Here is a 17,186-nt window from a genome sequence, read left to right as displayed (position 1 = left end):
GCACACATCGGTAGTCATCTAGCCACTGGAATAAATCTAACCTTTTCTATGGGTATAAAACAGACACTTGGTCATTTCAGAGAGTTTAGGAGTGGCATTTCAAAATAGATTGTTTTAGCCCACTTCCAGGTACTTATTTCATTTTAAGCTCACTCCTGGGATAATCACACAGACACTTTCAGGAGAAACCAAAGGCAAAAGGTAACGTGTCTAAAGAGGTGACATAGGTGACATAGGGTGGAATCTTATGCTGTCTTGGAACGAAAATGAAGAATTCTAAGACTGCTTTTATTTAAAGGTTCCTGAGCATGTCAGTTTGCTGCTCTGCATTTCTTACTGGCCTGCTGCAGAGAGCTTGCTCCTACCTGCCTGCCACTGCCATCCATCCAGGATAGGAGAGCCCAACAAGGCAAGATTCACTTTGCCCTGGCTTCTAATCAACTACCTAAAAGCACTGTGTAAACATGACAACCTACTAAACCTCAACAAAGTTTGTGAAACAGGAAAACTATTACCACTGCCATTTTACGGATAAATAAAATTATCTACAATAACGAGAGATGCAAAATTCACGGTGTTCAAGGCAACATGCAGGCAGAGCTCTTGGGTAGTGACTGAATTTGGTTTCTCTAGGTGTCCAGGTCCATATCCCCCTCCTGTATGTATTTCAGTAGAGAGAGCGTCACCCTAGCAGTTGGCAAAAGGCCAAGATCCAGTAATTTAATAAGGTGGAAAAGGAGCACCTTGTGCAAAAGTCTAAATGCTCCAATTTATCATGACAATTATGGGATAAGCTGACATTTTATTTGTATGTAAATTAGTCTCCAAAACAGCATTAAAAGGCCACACTTTCAGAGAACATTGCACCTTTGCTTCTCTGTTCTGCATTTATCTAAACTCAGCTTTGTATATTAAAAGTAGTTTAATTTTTATGTATTGATGCTGCTTTGCATGCTCCCCAATCTGCTGTTATTGCACCACAGAGAGAATACAGCCTGATTTGCCTAGTGCAATAAAATAACTGACTTCTGCCAGGACTGACACCTCCTACGAGAGGCCTGCTATGCTCAGTGAATCTTCTATTAATTTGCTGCCATTACCCTTTATGGGATGTAGAACATTCCCTATTAGATGAGACCAGAGGTCCATTTAGTGTTCTGTCCTGGAGAGTGGCCAATACCCGATCCTTTCAAAGAAGGTTCAACTGCCTTTGGACAGATACAGAATCACCTATTGAATCACTGTGAAAAATAAATCGCTCCTAATCCTCAATCCTTAAGACAGCATCCTTCTTTCTGAAGAGAGAGTTTGTAGCCCTTAATTATATCTCATTCTACGATTTGTTGTTAAAGAAGTCTTGTATATCTCCACTTCCAATAAAAGTGCCCAATATTTATCTGAACATTACAACGATACTAGTATCAGTGATATCTTGTAGCTCTCACTTTACAATCTAAGTCTGAAATAAAAAAGGAGAAATATTTTAAGTGTTTTGAATTTGCTTCTTGTCAATACAGCAGTTTCTCCTCAGTCTTATACTAGCCAGAACCAAAGACCCCCTAGGCTGTGGGCACATCTATCCCATCCCCACTGCTCATGATGTCTTTAGGGCAAACAACCACTGTCTTGCCAAACTCTTCTGATAGGTGTGGCAACCTCATACCTTTCAATTTCTTCTCAGCCTGAGTAAACTCAGTGTTCTTTGTAATCCAAATGTCCTTTGAAGACAATGGGAGTTTAGGGTTTGCAAATGACTCAGAACTGAATCTGAGTTGAGTGTACTGGCAGAGGCAAGCACAGTGCTACCTTGAGATGAAGAGTGAGGAAAGAAGGTGACCTCCTGGCTCCTAGGCAAGAGCAATCAGGTAGGGATACAAGAAGTGACTCATTTGCTCTTTTGCATTAAAAATAAAATGGACTAATCGTATTTCCCTTGAAGCTAATGGCAAAAGCCCCACTGACTTTGAAAGAAGCAAGACTGAGATGTGCTGTTCCTTTCTGCCAGGTGAGGTCTGTGATAAGAGAGAAAGGCATCACAATTCTCTTACCCAAAACCTCAGTCAAATAGAACCATAAATTACTTGGGAGAAGAGGAAAAGATGCAAGGGAGATAAACAATGGTTTTGGCTAGCATTCCAGAAAAGTTCAAATAATTTTATTTTCAACTAGAGGCAAAAACCTTCCATTTGAAATGAGGCTGAAATTTCAGAAAGTGGGAAGGAGTCAGAAGTCTATAGCCTAGACCTGAAAGAGCACTATTAAATCATCACCGGAGAGGGCATTATTGAAGTACTTTTCCAGACAGACCAGAACCAAGATGAACATGAGTTTGCAAAAATATCCTTTTTTTTTTTCTTTTTAGAAAAAAATTGGCAAGGGTTTCCAGACACAAGTTAGTTACATAGGTAAGAGAGGGCAACCAAGGGCAACCGGAGTTGAGCCCACGTACATCAAAGCAGACTCTGGCTTTGGGTACCTATCCAAGCTGAGCCTTCAAAGGTACTGATGTTGCCCTATTGTTTAGCTTGAATCTTGTCTAAGCTTGCTTAGGAGAACCCGCATTCAGAAGTATGGGAGAAGGGAAAAAGAACACACAATTTCCAAATTGTGATTTCAAAACAAAAAAAAAAAATGTAAATCTACATGCTGGAGGGTAATACTGGTAAGCGTGGCTAGCTATTGTTGCTCCATGCTTTTCAATTTCCATATATTAGCATTCATTGCCGACATTATTAAATCCAAAGTTATTTGGATGCTTTGATCAGTAAATTGAATCTTGAGTCTATATACGATGTACCTATACTCACGTAAAGTTTACAAAACTATCATATTTCCCTACTCTAACTCTTTCCCCCACATGCTGTGAGTTTCCATATATCCCACAGCCATACATTCCAAACACAGATTATTTTATTTAGTAATTTATTCAAGAATTTAGATAAAAAGAAAAGCAATGGAAAATGTTTGGCAATCTCTATATAAACAATTTCCATACATTTGGGTTGAATCATCCAGTAAGCTCTCATCTTGACATGCTTGTGATAGATAAAACTTTCATCACCAATATGCCCTCCTGTCTTGAAGACCAGGATACAGGATACAATAGAATCCATATTACAAAATCTCTTTTACTCTTTATGACTATCACAAAAATTAACATCACATTAAACACAAGCAAGTCAGAATTTTGGCACTGATTATCCTCTCGGCACAAATAACCCCACTCTCCATTGTGAATGGAGGAGAAACAACAGCAGTGGCAACCACAACAAAAGAGTGGATTGTGTGTTCCCTACACAAAACAGAAAGCTGTGCCTATTCAAGAAATCTTGGCCATTTGTCAGAAATTACAGAACTGATGTTGGAGCCCAATATTAGCTCCAGCCAAAGCAGTGGTAAATTACCTTGCCTTTGGAATCATCGCTATTAACTAGGCAACACTCTCTGTTGCAGCACATATCATATGGTCCTCATGAAGAGTCAGAAACACTGAGCCACTTTCTTAAGACAAAACAAAGTAAAATGAAAAACAAAAAAAAAAATACAAAAGTGAATGCAAATGGATTCACTGTGAGTAGTTTGTCTATTATTTGCCCTTTTTATCTCTTATTTATGTTTCTTTTGAAGCTGAGAAATGAAGTGAAATGCCGATGAGAAAGCTACTCTTACAGTGCTTCCACCGTAATAATTTGTTATGAAATGGCTTTACAACAGAAGCATTTTTCAGATAGCCATAAGAATTGAATGCACGCATTGACTGAGGAGTATGATGTCTGTTTTACCCATTTCAATTCTGCTCGGAAAAGAGGGAAGCAGGGCGCAGAATAAGGAGATTCCCTGAGACACTGCTGATGTGGCTTTGCAGCAGCTTCATGTAGTGAGTGCTGGCAATCCTTCAAAACTGGCAAAGGGTGCCAGCGTCAGCCTGCTGACTGCTGGATGAATATATATAGTGCAAATAATTCTGTTCTTGAATCAGTTTTTGCTGAACTCCCACATAAACTTTCCATGGGAAAATCTCGTAATGCCTGTATAAGTGATTTTATGAATCTAGCTTTCAGCTTTTGATAGAAGATTTCTTACGCTACTGGCTTTGATTCTTTATTGCACAAAGGGGTGGTGCCAAAAGCCCTCACATTAGCCTCAACCATACAGACATTGGAAATTTAATTTAAGCGTTGGCAATCTGCCAGGATCATAAAACACATTAGAAAAAAAGATTTAAAAATTGATTTTTTTTTCCTGAGAGGTAAATATGTTACTTCCAGAAACATGGGTGGCAGAATCTGCACACAGCAATGTATACACAGGAACTAAAAACTACTGATCGAAGTCAAGCAGAAATCTTCAATCTGCAGAGACAAACAGAAGCGGACAGTTGTTTTTTTCCCAATGAAGATATATTTTGAAATATGTTGGACATTGCATCTCTTTTCCATCAATAATACAGATAAAATGTTCCTTAAAAAAATATAGAACTGCTTCTCTAAAAAAGTTAAAAGAAGCCCAACCACAGATAACACTAATACTTTCATTGTCAAAAATCCCCTGTACACAAGCATGCCTTACCACATTGCTCCTGTCTTCCTCCTCAGAGCTGCCTTCTTGCCACCTCAATTCCCAGTCCAGTTCCTCATCAGTTTTAAGAAATATCCAGGAATGATGTAGGGCTGATTTGTTGCACTGTGATGTATCCCACAAAAATTGAAAGCTATTGTCATGTTTTCACTTACAAAGAAAGCAACTGTTAAAGCAACTTCTGGGTTCACTGGCATCTTGGAGTCTAAAAAGTCCCAAAATTATTTGCAGAGGCTACAACAGCACCTTCTTTGAAGTAATGTTGAAACTTGTGCAGAAGAATTTGGGATGCACCTGAGATCTGAAGGTGCGGGCTACAAATTAACACAGCCAATTAGGTGGAGAAGCAGAGAGTCCAACATGGATGGGGTAAGATAAACACAACTGAATAAAAGGACTGTCAAATGTGAGCCAGTTGGCTGAGAGTATAGATCATGTCATCCTGCTCAACTAGCTGCTGCCCAATCAATAATCTGTTGCTGTTTGCTCTCCCCATGCCAATCAATCCAAGCTAGGGCTGCTTCTAATTTTCCAGTCTAGGAATAGCTTCAGAACATCCACAATTGCTATTTCGAACAACTCAAGAGATAAATGTTTCATCCACACATCAGCATGCAAACTCTTCCCAAAATGGGACTAGTCAAGAGTAAATAATTACTCCTGTAACAGTTTGATCTGATAAACCACAAGACATAAGGCTGCAAAAGTGATCTTTGTACCATTAACAGTCGGGAGAGAATCCAGCTTCTAAAAATACTTGATTAACTGATACAGGACACAAAAACTGTGGTAATTCTGTAGAGAATGTTTCACAACAGATTTAGCAATTTTTTAGGGATTAGTATTAGCTATAAATTTCTTACCCACTGAAATCTTGTACAACAGGATTTATACTGCGAAGATGTCTTCTTTGAAGAACACAGAGATGAAATCAGAGCCAATTAAATTTAAGCATCTCTTAAACAATTCTTTTGTTAAGCAGTATGTATTGAAAGAAAAAGAATTCATGAGAGGAATTAGAAATTATCTTCATAATTTGGCCATGGCTTCTCTTCTTCTGAGTAAAGAGAACAGCTCAAGATCACAGATAAAAATCTTAATGTCATAAGACATTCGTATAACCATTTGTATGTAGATAAGATGAGCATATATATGTATACATGACATAAAGAACAGAGACTGCAGTAAACACATATTTGTGATATAGACAGTACTTGAGTCTTCTTCGCCATGAAAATCTACTGTTCAAAACAAATACAGAATTGAGTCTCCCTTTTTTAGAAGATAACCTTTCATATTATTGAATCCCATATCATCTTGATATGCCTTGGCCTATTGATGGAAAAATAATTACTCTTTATGACTCCCAGATCTAAAGCAGCAATGTGATTTCCAATCCCATTACATCCCAAGTTGTTTTAGCTCTGGATTTCCTTTGGGTCTAAAACAAAAATACCCAACAACTATGTGCATAACCCTCACTCTTCATTCACACACAACAGAATCTACATGCTGTTCCCATTTTGCCTGCTCACAAGATGGCACGCTTGTCTCATGTCTTACATCTGCAAGTAAGTCTGTATTACACTCACAGCATCAAGGATGATTAAAGGTTGGGCACGAAGGTGGTAGCAACACGCTCCCAAATCACCGATGGCGCCGGCGGTGCTGCAGGTACGTACGTCTGTGCTTCAGCGCCTGAAAAACCACGTAGGCACTGACCTGCTGGTTCTCACTTCCTGAGCACAGATGTGGGAAGCAGTGCCAGTTTGGAAACTGCAAATCCCAAAAGAAAGAAGTGTGGCTTCTTTAACCCAAACTGAACTTTATCTACCTAGAACTCTACCAGCCTCCGAGCTAAAGGGCTCTTATGTAAGTCAGCAGTACACTGTAATCTGGGAAACATACACACACTTGATGAGACTCTAAAATTGCTGAAAATTACCATCTCCCTTGCGTCTTTCTAACAGCTTGACATATCGACGCTTGATGTCTCATTATGTTTCAATTTGAATCATGACTGTAAATCACTGGAAATACAGAAGAATGAGACGTAAGGTTTGAGTGGGAAAAAAAAGACGATGCAAAAAGACTAGACTTTCTGAAAATATTAAAATCTGCAACTGAAACATCATATAAAACTGAGAAATGGTAAGTCTACAGGAGGTAGTGGAATTAAGACCCCATGGTTCACTCATCACAGGTAGAGAGTTATGATTTGTTTGGATTTAAAGAAACATCCTTTTTTTCTTTTTTTCTTTTCTTCAAAGACAGGTATGGGGGAATAGAAAGAATAGGAACATTGCTGCAACTGTTGATTTCACTTGCAATCAAAACAGAAAAGATACCAACTTTAACTGCAGCGAGAGAGTGTAAAGTCACAGACTTTTTTTTATGTGGCAGGCAAATACGCCTATTTAATTGTACGTGGAGGTCCATCAAGTTAATCTGTGTTCTTTATACAGGTAACCAGCTGCTAATCGCTTCGTCCAAATCCCTACATTTTGCCCTGAATTCACAACATCACAAGACATTTTGATCCTTGAACTCAGCAAAAATGAAAGACGTCTTAGGCTGTACTGGAACTGGCATGTGAACACTGTAACTAGGATTCAAGAAGTAAGGAAATGTCAATTGTTTAGGCATCAAGATAGGCAAGCTCACAGTGCCACAGCAATGCTGTGCAAGTTGGAAACAGTGAAGCCACAAGAAAGCACTAGGAACTTCTCATTGTCAGCTGAACTGATTACTGTAATTACAAATATACAAGGTTAAAGTGAGAAAATTATTAAAATGGACTGATAGAAAATGAATTCCCAAATAATATTCAAAAGATTAATCAACAACAGTCTATCAGCGTACGCTACTGTGGCAACGCAGGATTTCTGAAGCAGACAGCCTGGCTTGCTTTGTTATGTGAGAAAAATCCAACATCACAAGATCATGGGTGCACCTAAACTGTGGGATACTCTTCTGCAGCTCCCAGCTCCAAATGCACACCCTGGCAACATCCTGACTACACATCAGAAAATCTGGTTTGGCACCATTCTCCTACGCATTTTGAACCCCAGCAGCAGAAACTCAAGCGAACAGACAAAGTGCAACATGTGCCATCCAGTAGATCAGGATTGTGGTGCCTGGTCTGCAGGAGAGAATCAGCAATTGTTCAGTGGTGGCTTATGCTTCCTACAAGCACTCCACATTTCAGCAATATTAATGAGACACTTTCTGCTCTGGTTTATAAAGTCATATTTTCGTTACTATTTCTTTCTTTTTTTCCCTTAAATAAATTTTATTAAAAGAGGAGGGTTAGGCAAGTAACCAAGGACTGAGAGATGTCTCTTAATTTCCTTTGTGTCGTCAGAAAAGCAGCATCATACACTAACCACTCCCACTCCAAAACAACCATATCATGGCTATGTTTACACTGGTTTTGTAACACTCATCAAAAAGTGAGCCTGGTCTTGAGGCCAAATGAAAGGCAGAGACTGAAACTACTATTTTATTCTCAAGTCACTTCTTTCCATTTGAACTAGTCCATCAGGGTCTAAAAGCCTCATTTCAAGTCGCTGCATTGCAGATGAGCTAATAAGACAAATACTCAAGTGAGTTTATGCAGAAAATACTAAAGAAATTGGATTATACCAAAAGTTTTGGAGTATCTTCAACTAGAGAAGTACAGAGACATCATACAGAAAACTTCTGAAAATTCTGTTATAAGTGAGAATGAAAATTAGCAGGGAAGACTGCATGCTCTGTGAAATAACAATCCCAGGCAACTTACTAACTTTAAATGATTTAAGAAGCTAAAAAAAGAAAAAAAAAGAAAACATAGTAGTTGACTACAAATATAAACTCAGCCAAATCACAACTTTAAGAATTTGAGCACAAACAGGTAAGTAATAATGTCACAGATGACATTGCATTAAGAAAACTATTTAAAAATGTTCAAGAAAAATTTTAATGAAAATTAATGAAGATACAGAAGATGTGACTCTTCTCTATATGAACATGTGAAGTGCAGCTCATTTAGACTAACAACACAATTGCTAGCAGCGGGTAAACATCAGGGAGGAAAAGCTTAGCATCCAGTTGGCATAAGAACAAATAGACTAGCCATGATTAACTTTGGGCTGAAAATGAGAAGGAAGGGTTTTAACTGACAAAGCAGTGAGGCTATGAAACATCCTTCCACCAGACGCTGTCAAGGCAAAAAAAACCCTACATAATTTTAGGATAAAGGTAGGTCACTTCATAAAAGGGATTACATACTGTGGTTGATGTTCAAAGAGCTACCCACTGTTCATAATTCCCACAGAACTTCAGGACAACATACACAAATCCACTTTTTCAGGATGCGCACGCTATTCCTTAAAAATGTATGTGCTGGCACTGTTTCCTCAAGAGCTGATGGGGTAAAGGCTATTTTTTGTCTCTATTATTTTTTAAAAAATATTTTTATTTTCATAGTGACCTTCTTTATTTCCTTTAAGGCCAATGGTTTTAAAAAGACACTATCTTCTACCTTCAAACTGAATACAAGATATGAAATGATCATTACTTGAGCAGAAGGAATTAATTGTAGCATCACAAACATTTTGTCAAAAAAACAATCCTTTCCATCTAACTGTCTCACCAGTCATTTATACGTGTGATTGTGCCATACCCCAAACAGGCATTGCACAGTTCTTTTTGTATTTTGAAGGTGGTTATTAAAAACGCAATGAGAAGGTAGTTCTTGAGCCCTCTACATAAGTTTCATAAAAGACACACCCAGGGTTGCCAACACTGCTTTGCCAGGACAATCTAATCAGAGCTACATTTAAAAGTGAAAAAAAAAAAATCAGGCAAATTATTTTCAGTAAATTGTGCACAAAGTTTGAGTGGGACAGTGGTCTACAGACAGGATGCATGTAGAGCGAGTTCAGGCATTTTGAGACCATGCTAGTCATCAAAAAAAGACTTTTTTTATTTTATTTTTTTTGTAAGACGAAACGTGCTAAAATTCTGCATGTTACAGTTTTCAACTGAACTTAATCTGTTTGGATGAAACCAAATAGGTAACAGCTCTCTCCACTGAAGAAAATAAAAACTTTTGCTCTGATTCAAAGGGGACCTGTCTCTCTGCTCAGTCTACCACATCTCTCAGGCTACCACATCTCTCTAGCTTGTTGCAACACCCCTGTTCTCACATAATCCACAATGTAAAAACAGAGATGGCAACAGATGGCTATGCAGAGAAGCATGATGTGGTCAAACTGACCAATGCAACTCTTAAAATTGCTAAAAAGCTTTTTATGGGGTTCATTTGGGCCTGACCAATCTTCACACGTTATTTTGGTTTAGCTGTGTAAACACCAGGCCATTTGTTCCAAGTTTCTTCTTTTTCCACACTAGCACAATACATCGCTATTCCTTTTTTTCTTTCTGCTGCACTGAAATGCATTTAAACATGTATTTATTTGTGGTACAGACTGTTTGCTAGAACCAGGGCTCTCGGATAATCCTTGATTTGGCAGTCCTTTCCAGCATCTCGTTTCTGCCTGACATAATACATAAAGGTTTTTTCGCCACTGGAAATATATTGGTGTTTCACTTCTGTTTGTGAAAAGTGGGAAGACTGAAGATTTCCCCCACTAAGCATGCCGAGAGGGTAACCCTGACACAGTTCAAAGTAAAACTTGTGACATTTCTCATTAGGAGTAGAGCTGCCACTGAGTCAAGCAGAGGGTGCCACGGGCAGATCCAGAGGGTAGAGCCAGAATCTGAGGGTGCAATTTCATGATGGGCTTAAGTCCTGTTGGCCCTGAAGGAGCCCTGCCCGTCACTTCACCATTCTCTGCATGCCCAGGCGCTGCCCTCTGCCTGCACCCACACTCTGGCCAAAAATGCCCTGCTCACACCCTGGGGCTGGCAGGAAGCCAGTCAGACCATTCCTTTTGGTGGTGGCTCAGGCTCGGATTAGAAGAGCTCACTTCTCTAGAGAGCTCCCATCTCCTTCTCTGCTTTTGCAAACTCAACCAGCTGGAACTGGCCAGCAAAGTGTCACAGACACCTGAAAAACCTCCAGTAGAGTCCAAACCAAACCAGCACCCACTCCTCACCCAGATGCACTACAAGGCAGGTCACCACACTGGGCCAGGGGCCATACTCCCAGTCTGCCTGAGGGCGAGAAGGTTGTGAGCAGCCCAGGCACTGCTGCACACCCAGGCAATCCAGGTCCTGCACACCTGCAGCCCTCCTTGCCAGTAGACAGGGAATGCAAAGCCACCCCCAATGGTGTAGGTGAATGAAAATAAGCCAGGTCTTAAAGGAGGGAATGGTTAAAATGTCTTTTTTAAAGGAGAGGGGGGAAAAAAGATTGCAGGAGAAAATAATGTTTATCTGTCAGGAAGTACAAGTGCTGTCTTCAGAAAAGCAAAATCATTATTGCAAGTAAACAGATTCATTAAATAACATGCAGAGGAGGATTACAATGCCGTCCTTGTCATTAAAATGCTTTGAAACTACACTTCTGTAAGATATGCTAATGATATTCAGCTTTTGTATTACACAGCAGAAGCTATGCTCTGGGTGGAATTTGGCGCACTGTGTTACACGGGAGTTCAGGTTACAAAAGCAGTTATTAGTTCACATTGATTATAAACATGTTTAAAATGCACACAAAACTGGCCATACCATACAGAAACCAGACGTAAGGGTGATGAACTGGTCCATATCAAGCAATACACTCCCTTTCCACCCAGGGACCCCCTTTTATGAGAGAGTCCTATCTTTGGCATACTTTTCTCCAAAATAAAAAGTTTGCTTGAATACTGAAAGTCTAATCAATTTTTTTTCCTTATCTCCTCATCTGAATACTAAAAACCAGCACTATTAGAAATAAACTATCAGTTTATATTTACCTTTTTACCAAGTAGTTCAAGGAGTTTTATTTCAGCAAAATTAAGTTCTGGCATATTTTGACCTATTTACCCAAATCCTTTTTAAAAATACCAAAATTCAGGCTCCAAAACCCACTGGAATTGGTACAATCAAATCTGTATGTGATTTATCAGCTTCACTGTCACAGTAACTAACTCAGTGCATTTCTCTGCTTGGTTCTCTATGTAAGCTGTCAGAAGAAGTCACTCTATCAAACAGAAATGTAACACTATTTTTATTGTTTATCTCTTTTGCCTTGGGTTACATCAGTAAGTCATATTCCTCTGTCAACTTGACAAGTCTTTTTGGTGTTGACCTTAAAAGGACACAGCTGTGACAACTTTGGGGGTTTTTTTCTGTTAATAGTTCTCAGCTGAATACTTGTTCTTGATAGTCCAGGTCTGGCACTGTGTCATCCTGTGAGTAGACTGTGCACAAAGTTTTGGACATTCAGTCCAATAGTATCTTCCAGACTTTATTGCAAGATGCACTGGAAAAGTCAGAAGTAGACATTATTCCGGTAAAGCCATGATTAATTGTAAGCGGTCTTCTAGATTTGGTCTTATTTTCTTAATGTTCCGTCATTAATTAATATAAATATACATCCTTATTTCCACAGCCTTTGCTCAGGATATTAACTCCCATCCCTGGACTCAATCCCCCCTGGCATTTTCTCTTGTGTTACATAAATTGCTGTGGCTGACTCTCATTGAGTTCCAGAATCTGAAGATCAGGATCAAAAATCTGCTCAGGATTTTAAACTAAGGAAGGAAGAATATACTATGAACTACATAGTATCAACTTGTCTTAATACAATACCCCAGGTAGGGGATATTTGGAAAATACAAAAAATATTTAGGTACTCTGAAAACAGCACTTAGTATTTCTGCCATGCATCACCCAATAAAGGTAGCACATTACTGATTTAATGAAATAACATGATTTTGTGCCAAATACCTCAAAAAGTAAAGACAAACAAGTACATGGCATGTTTCAAATTCATTGCACTATTTGCACTAGCAGTCACTTACATGAATATAGACTTTAATCACAGTAATTTATACATCACTAGTTTTAATTGTGATTTAAATTGACAGGCCAAAAACATCAACATACACATACAATGAGGTTAAAAGAAATTATTTATGTTTTCACTGTATTTCTGAAAAGTGAAAACTCAGGAAATAATTATTAAAATACATCAGCTGTCACTATGTGTAGTTGTTTTATCAAAGGATGGAGTCTTCCTTTGGATAATGACTTGTACATGTCGTATCGATATGCACTTAATTAAACAGTTACAGGGTTCAACATCATCTTCTGTATTTACATGTGGTTTTACGTTGACATATATTACAGATTTCATTCCATGTGTTCTATTTACTAGATAAGAAAGCTTTTTTATGGTTTATGAAAGCTGGAATTATATTAAGAATCATTAAAAATCTCTTTAAAGTATTGCTTATCAATTCAGTGATGCCCAAGGTGTGCAGGAAAGAAAAAAAGAAGAGGTTTACAAATCTGTTTTGTATTTAAAACTAATTTAAACAAAGAATTACACATGAGTTGTGCAGTGTACAGTTGTTCATCCAATTGTTTTGGTTTATCACATTGTAGAGGTAACAAATTTCATCATCTCACGCTCTGTTTTCCTACATGGGACGGAAAAATAAAGTTTCTGTTGCCTTTTTTTTCTTTTTTCAGTTTCTGGTAATTTTAGTTTTGAAAATGAGAGTCACTAAGCAGAATGTAAAATGGAGAAAATAGTGCCACTGCATCAGCATAGGAAGTCTCTGGCAAAAGTTGATTTAATCACTTCCACAAACTGGTTCCAGGTGTTTAGCCATTTCCACCAGGATTGCTGTGTGATATTACTTAAAACTTGGGCAGCAAATAGGTAAATATACACAATCAAACAGTACGGAAAGCTGTGTAGACTTAGACCGTAACACAGATCAAAATCTGAAAGTCCTGGTTTTTAAAGGTAAATATCTAAGTATTTTTTTTAAATACAGGTTTCTCTATTTTAAAGAAAAACTTTATTCTCTTAAGCATTAATTATTGTGTACCCTTGTTATTCATATTTAGATTAGTTAAGAGTCCAGCAATTGTTTTAATATATACTGCAGTAGTTTCATAGGACAGAAATATGCCTTAATATACTATACATTAAAAATCAAACCACATACATGATGCTACCAGTTTCGCTATGCTCCTACAAGTATCTGCAACATCAGACTATTATCCATGAGATGATCACAGAAGAGAAAAAACTAACTGGCAGAAGTCTCAATGGGCTTAAAACCAGAACAAAAAAAAGTGTACTTAATTTGGGAGCTGAAAGTCTGTCTGCAGTTTGGCACATACAGCACATCACACCATGTAATTTTATAAAAATCAAATAGTTTCCTTTCTCATTGGTTTTAATCATGTTTGAAAGGAGAGAAAAAAATTACAGGATGAAATGAAAGCAAAATGTAATGATCTAGGACCATAATTCTCCTGAATGAACATTCCGAAATTTTTGGATCATGGACCACTGTCAAACTTCAAACGTAACAGGGAACTACTATGCAGACTTCACATCAAACTTTTAATTAAAATCTCTAAATGGATGATATGATACTGCAGATCAGTATCATACCGTGATTATATGTGTCTGCAGACCACAATCTGGAAACAAATATATTAAAGGATTAATTTTCCAAAAGGGAATGCTAGTCTCTGGGCTTCTTGGAATACTTGTTTTATATGTCAAGATACTACACACTATCTTAGCATGCAAATATCTGAAGACCTCCATTTCATGACTTTTAAATAGTACAAGTGAAAAATACCAGTTTAAGACAGGATTTTTAATGAACTATCCTGGTATCTACTTCTCAATCTAGCCTGTTGGATTTGGAGTTCTTTCCATGCAAACTGACCAGGCTCACATCCTCCTTATAATAACGTACCCAGAAGGTGTGGACAACAAGGTGATTTCCAAAGATGTCCCAGAAAGGGCCAGTCTATGAACAGCAAAAGTTGTACTTGCTTCAGAACAGGCTTACCACTACAGAATGCAGAACAGAATTTTGGAGTTTATGTACACACAATTATTATTTGTAATATACAGTATTAGTATAAATATCCAATATACAGTTACAGTATAAAAAAATTATGTTTCATGTATATGTGCATATATGTACATATAAAGGCGTTCAGAAGGAATGGCAAAGAAAAAAAAAAAGACTATATTCTAATGGCTTTATCTAAGTTTATTTAAGAAAAAAAAAAAAAAGAGAGAGGAAGAGAGACGAGAGAGAGAGGATTATCCTGAAGCTGAAGCGGGACAGCCGTGACTGCTGGTTTTTGCCCAGCACTTGAGTGACAGCGCGGGGGGGAAGAGTGGTTAATCACCGCGTTCTGGGAACCGAGCAGGGAGAGAGGGAGCAACTGCTTTCCGCAACACTTCCTGCGATAAGGCAGCCAGCGCTGGCACACGGACACACACACGCGAGAGGCGGCTGCGCGGCGCTTCATGCGACTGCAAACGTGACCTGCAGCCCTGCAGCCCCGACACACTCACACAGGCTCACTCGGAACTTTCAGCTCTCGCCAAACGCGCTGTTGGGGGTGCCGGGAGCCGGGCGGGAAGGAGAAGCCCCGGTTCCTTCCCTCCCCGCGCAGTCCGGCGGCAGCAGAGCAGCGGGAGCCCGGCCCGCGCCCGCCGGCGCTCGTCGGTGATGTTCATTCGCGACACGGGCCCAGAACTTCAGCGCTGAACAAAAGCTGCCGGACTGACACCGCAGCACAGCCGGGATTCTATTTCTTTTCTTTTTTTAAGTGCGATCCCAGCAAAACTGTAGTCGCTCAAAGTCAGCGCGGTACCCACTCCCCGCCCCCTCACAAGGCACTGTTACTAAGCCTTTAAGACTTCCAGAGAAAGTAAACGAGGCAGGGGAGGCAGGACAGGCATTAAGGCCAACACGTCCCATAACATCCGATAACTTCCCCTTACATGCCCAGTACAATGCGGGTTTGCTGATCACAGCTTTTCCACTGTACCAGAGCCAAGTGCAGGCAATTACTTACACTTACGTAGACTTTAATAAGAGATAACAGTTATCTCTATTGAAAAAGCACAAGATGGATTTTTTCTTTTTTTTTTTTTTTTAAATTTGTCTTTCATTAATAAACTGGTTAAAAAACACACAAAAGGGTTTCTGTGCGAGGCACTGGCTCCCCTGGCCCTCCGTAGAGCTTCACATCGAGCAGAGCAGCAGGCCTGGATGGAAAAGCACCGGCGGAGACCAGCCGGGTCCCGTAACCCCCCGACACCGGCAGGTCGGGGGTGCCAGCGCGGGGCTGGGTAGGACAGGGCCGGGGGCGGCTGCCCCTCGAGCAGCGGCATGTCCCGTCCCGCGGCGCTCCCGCCGGACTCAAACCACTGGGATCCAGGTAAAAACATGCCGTACTGAGCCCTGTTGCCCCCATCAGCCAGGTCCCCCGGCCAAGATAAAGGCAGGAGTAATCTCCGTATTTTCAATGCAAATGAGATGCAGCCCGCAGGCGCTCAGCAAATGGCCAATGCATTGGGGATGCCCCTGCTCTTTAGCTTTGTTTCCATATGCGCTTAAAGTTGATGAGTGCTGGTCGTGTTTTTCTTCCCACCACCCAAGGACACAGCACAGATATAGGAAGTAGGAAAACTGATGTTCCAGTAGCGCTTATAGACCAGATGGCTGCTGCCAGCATCTTGCCAGTCTTGTAAGTACACCCACCAGTGCAGTTTTACTGGTATTTATTCTAAAATTCATGTTGGATAATTGTAACTCAGAGCCAGAGTATCTCTGAGCAAAAGGAGAATATACTGCGTTTATGGAGTCATCCTCTCTGCATTCACGTTTTAAGCAAAACTGCCTGACTCTTACACATTTGAAGGGACGGATTTCTGCATAGATGGTCTACCTGTGTTTATAAAGCAGGGGCATTTTATATGCTGCACAATCATTACATGTTAACAAATGAAAGAAGGTTCCATCACCATAGTATGAACTCACCACACGTGTTTAAAACAGATATTAAAAACATGATTCACTGTAATAAAGACATCCCAAACAACTATTTAAAGTGATTCAAAATACAAAATTTGGGGGTGGGGAGGTGATGATACAGTGTACCTACCTCTCCCCACTCTGCCCCCCAAAGAAAATACAAAGTCCAATAATAATAATAATAAATAATAATGGCACGTATTTATACTTATTTATACTTTATGTAGAAGTACAGCAGGGTTCTTAAGATTAGGTCTCGCTTTCAGTTTCACTCACCACTGAACTAGTCAGCTTTGCTTTAAAGAGGTGTGGAGTGTTACTTAGGAGTTACAGAAAGTACATCGGCATATTAAAGAAAGACAGAAAAAAAACAGAATAGTAACCTATGCAGGGAAATGATGGATAAAACAGAAGTTACAAGTCTTAACATACTGCTCAACAAATCTTTTCCTCCCAAATGCACGACAGACATAGGAACAGGAGCTCCGAATACTTACTAAACTTATGAAGAGAAATAAATGGTTATCTGTTGCGTGATTTACAAAGTCAGAGGAAAAGGAAAGAGCAAATTTTTCATGGAAGCCTTGGATCTATAGGCTGCACATTTACCTCATTCACTTCCTCCTCCTTTCACTGCACTTCATT

At 39.4% G+C, this 17,186-nt stretch overlaps 1 protein-coding gene across 7 annotated transcripts in view; it reads right to left on the bottom strand.

Annotated features, from left to right (window-relative positions):
• The window catches only part of TRPS1 (transcriptional repressor GATA binding 1), a 212,913-nt gene that overhangs the window by 177,560 nt on the left and 18,167 nt on the right, over positions 1-17,186 (bottom strand). The window contains exon 1 of one of the 7 annotated variants that reach the window (XM_032692129.1): positions 6,524-6,543. The exons of 5 other annotated variants lie outside the window; for them this stretch is intronic. The gene's annotated coding sequence lies outside the window, so the exon portion shown is untranslated. Of the gene's footprint in view, positions 1-4,569; positions 4,589-6,523; positions 6,544-17,186 lie in introns of those variants that run through there. One more of the 7 variants, XM_032692142.1, reaches the window with a different exon arrangement.

The sequence above is a fragment of the Chiroxiphia lanceolata genome, chromosome 1, assembly GCF_009829145.1.
Source record: "Chiroxiphia lanceolata isolate bChiLan1 chromosome 1, bChiLan1.pri, whole genome shotgun sequence".
Lineage (NCBI taxonomy): Eukaryota > Metazoa > Chordata > Aves > Passeriformes > Pipridae > Chiroxiphia > Chiroxiphia lanceolata.
This window is presented reverse-complemented; position numbering and strand designations above follow the sequence as displayed.